This window comes from Crocodylus siamensis, chromosome 4 (assembly GCF_052110815.1).
Source record: "Crocodylus siamensis isolate JL-2025a chromosome 4, ASM5211081v1, whole genome shotgun sequence".
NCBI lineage: Eukaryota > Metazoa > Chordata > Crocodylia > Crocodylidae > Crocodylus > Crocodylus siamensis.
The window spans coordinates 7,158,551-7,162,626 of record NC_143398.1 but is presented as its reverse complement, the minus strand read 5'-3'; the positions used below and the strand labels follow the sequence as shown (position 1 = coordinate 7,162,626).

General features: G+C 50.2%; 1 non-coding gene across 1 annotated transcript; it reads right to left on the bottom strand.

The window, feature by feature from the left end:
* Positions 1 to 1,688: 1,688 nt before the first annotated feature.
* TRNAP-UGG (transfer RNA proline (anticodon UGG)) lies at positions 1,689 to 1,760 on the bottom strand. Its single transcript has one exon. It is a non-coding gene; the product is annotated as a tRNA-Pro (tRNA).
* Positions 1,761 to 4,076: the final 2,316 nt, after the last annotated feature.

Genomic DNA, 4,076 nt, shown 5'->3' with positions numbered 1-4,076 from the left:
TTATCACCCCAGAGCTCCTAGCTCAGATACGACATGTCTACAAGTGCATTAATGCACCGTAGTTACTGAGCAAAGTAATAACAGGTACTAACTCAATGCACAGTAACAGGCAGTAATGCCGGTGCACGCTAATGCACAGTAGGCTAATTCTACTGCGCATTAGCGCACATTAGCACGGCTTCTGGCATGATGCACTAATGCGCAGTGGAATTAGTCTACTGTGCATTTAGCGTCTTGTGTAGACATGCCCACAGAGCTGTCCTGTCATGGAGACACCTTTCCACCACAGCCTGAGCTCACAGGTAGGTCAGATCCAGACTGACCTGGAGATACATCCTGAGCTACACCTTATATCAGAAGGGAACCTGGGGAAGGGAACCTAGAAACCTTCCTATTAAGCTGTGGCTTATCACCTGAGAAGCCCGCCAGGCTCCTAATAAACAGCAGCTCCCCAGCTCTATCTCATCACACACCGACACAGAGCAGAGGATGGGAGCAGAGACCTTCCTTCTCGCATCTGCTTCTGCTTCTCCCTGAAGAGCGCACCAGGCAGAAAGAACTTTCTCTGACGGGTGCATCCCTTCTCCACACGTCTTTTAATGGCACAAACCAGCAAGAGGCAGAGGGTCTGTGTGGCTGACAGGGACACCCGGTACCATTAAACAAGCTGACATGTCAACGCAAGACAAGGGCAAGAAGACTGAGACTTTGAAGCAGGTGTGCATTATGTAGAGACTCACGAGTCCCTTTTCCAGAATAATTTGTCTGCAAAGGTAGAGAGGTGGATGTGGCAGCTTAAAGGTGCGGGGGGCTACAGGACTCACTGCTCTGGAGACTGCACAGACCCTTTGATGAACGCAAGAAGGCTGTCTGCTTTCAGCGGGGAATGGGGGCTCATCTGCTGTTATCTTTGGCGATCCCAGATGTTTGACTGTTACACATTTTTGCAAATTCTTCTTTTTTTACCCCTTCAACATTCACAGCTTCATAGCTTTATAGTTGTTGGGGGCTCGAAGGGACCTTACAGATCGTCGGGTCCAGCCCCCCTGCACTTGGGCAGGAAAGACTGCTGGGATCAGATGACCCCAGCCAGGTGGGCATCAAGCCGCTTTTTGAAGATCGCCAGGGTGGAGATGCTTTTTGAAGGCCACCTCTCGGGGAAGCCTGTTCCAAACCATCGGCACTCGACTAGTAAAGAAGTTTTTCCTTATGTCTAACTTGAAGCAATCCTCAGTGAGCTTGTGCCCATTATTTCTTGTCCTCCCCTGGGGGCCCTTGGTGAACAGATGCTCCCCCAGGCCTGATACACTTATAGGCTGCCACCAAGTCCCTTCTGAGTCTTCTCTTCTCCAGGCTGATCAGTTCCTAGTCTTTCAGCTTCCCCTAATACGACCTGGTCTCTAGGCCTGTAATCATGCACGTGGTCCTCCTTTGGACTCTCTTGAGCTTTGCCATGCACTTCCTGAAGCGCAGCACCCGAAACTGGTCACAGTACTACAGTTGCTGTTGCACCAAGGATGAGCAGAGCAAGAGGATGATATCCTTACTCAAAAAATGCACAGAGGAGAAATGCACCCAGGATGCCTACAACCAATAGGGCACCAGGACCAGCATTGAGCACTGCATCAGGTCCCTAACAAACATCTGTCAGCTGCCCCAAGGTGCCATTTGCCCCTACAAGCCATAAAGGGCTCGTCTGGGATTTGAACCCAGGACCTCTCACACCCAAAGCGAGAATCATACCCCTAGACCAACGAGCCATACATGCAAGCACTTGAATTTGGAAAAACACTTGTCTCCAGCGGCGGTGCAGTTCTTCTGGGAAGCTTAAGCATCCTTTCAGCAAAAGCTGGCGTCGCCACCAGTAAAGTCTTCCTTGCTGCAATGAACCACCTGGGCTCCCCCAGCTGCAGGCTCCCCTGGCACTGTGGGCTGTGCTGTGCTGTGCTGGGCGGAGGCAGGAGGTGGAAGGCAGAGGGAGCCCGGAGACCCCAGTTGCTGCTGCAGCTGGAGCAATGGATGGAGCAGCAGCCAGGGGATGCTGGGGGGAGGGCACAAATTAACCTTTTTCTGGCCACCAGCTAGACAGCCCTCATACAATGATGTGTTACAATACAATGACTTTCCTTGCACTGACCAATGGGTCAAAGCAAGATGCTGTTGCCTGCAAAAGTTCATACCTCTCTGAACTAGCTGGTTTCTAAGATGCCACCCATACCCTGCCTTCTGCCTGACTTCAGGCTAACCCAGCTAACCGCTTCTCTACCTGCATGTAAAAAGTGTAAATGTTGGTATGGGAGACTGCCAGAGCCTGCAAATGATCAGTTCTCACTAGGCCAAAATCTCCATCCTTGGAGGATTTTAAGAGCCAGCTATACAAAAGCCTTGGCTGGGATGACCTAGTTGGGGACGGTCCTGCATCGAGCAGGGGGTTGGACTGGTTGTGGTCCCTTCCAACCCTCATTTCCTATGATCTGCTGAAGCCAGTGGATAAAAAGGCTGTTGCAGTCTTTTCAGAGCAGAAGTATTATTGCAAGGTGCTTTTATTATTACAATGTTTGAAGTCTGAGGGAACAGCTGGTGTTGGTGGAGGAGCCAGGAGTGTGGTCAGGTGATGCAGAAGCTGGCTGGCCCCCAGATAAGCACCTACTAAAAGCTCAGCAGCAAAGGTAGATGCAATGGCCAGGATCTGTGTATATAGCAGGGGCCAGGAGCTCGGGTTTTATTCCAGCCTGTCCCATTGTGCTGCTGCGTGGCATTGACAGACCTTTTAGCTCAAGGGCGGACAATTATTTTGGGCAGAGGGCTGCTTACTGACTTCTGGCAAGCTATTGACGGCCGCATGATAGGCAGCCAGGGGCAGACAAATATTCATTTTCTAAATATTGTAGGGGCCCCGCGGGCCGGATAGAATGGCCTGGTGGGCCGCATTCAGCCCCCGGGCCGCATTTTGCCCGCCCCTGTTTTAGCTCATGAGTACTCTCCAGCTTTGAAGGGGGGATAACAAGACCACTTTCCTTCTATCCAAAAAAACCCTCAGCCAACTTGGGTGGCACCTTCTCTTGGGCATGCAACCATTGCCTCAAGCTCTGCCTAGCTAAAATGAAGCATTTAATCCCCTCCATCCTCCAGATCTCCTTTCTGCATCATTTGGGACAGCACCATCGTACTGAGAGCCTGTCACCTGGGCATCAGTCACGACCCACACTTCTCCCTGGGTCCCTATCTTCAAGCTTGGGCTTGCAGATTTCCTCCACATAACATCTCTGAGACACGGCCTTTCCTATTCAGCCCTGGAATTACACTTCTTGTTCAGGCTCTTGTTATCTCACGTGTCCATTCTTGCAACATCCTTTTCTCTGGCCTTGACCAACACGATCTGGTCCTCTTATCCTCATGCAGAAAGCTGCTGCAAAGATCATGTTCTTGGTCTGTCTGTTTGACCACATCCCCTCCCATCTCTCCACTGATTCTTCCTTCTCTGTCCCATCAAACACAACGTATTTATCTGGGCTGTCATAGCTCTTCCTGGTCTATCCCTACCCTCTCGCCCTGTCATCTCCCATTTGGTATCATAAGGTCATCTCGGGCTTCTGCTCCCTCTGTGATACCAGTCCTCATCTCTCACTCATTCAACTTTGTTCCCAGACACACCTGCAAAATCACTTTATTCTTCTTCAAATCCCATGTCTCACTCTCCCTTGTGGTGACACCTACACAAAAATCAACTGCACGTGGGCTGTTGGTGTGCTCAGAACAGTGCCCACCTTGCTAACTGGTCTCTTATTATTTCCTTGCATCCCCCCTGCCTGTTTCCATCTGTTGTCCTTTGCTTCATATTTTGAACAGAAGCTCTTTGGAACTGGTCCATCTCCTTATTCTCTATTTGTGCCAAGGGGCCTTAGGTATAAGATAATACAGATAAATAATAATAAAGGTAGAAGTGCTGTACAGCCAAGTGGGAAAGGACAAGGAGCAATGGGCTCAAGGTGCAGCAAGGGAAGTTAAGGTTGGATATTAGGAAGAATTATCTCACTAGGAAGGCAGTAAAGCACTGGAACAGGCTACCCAGAGAG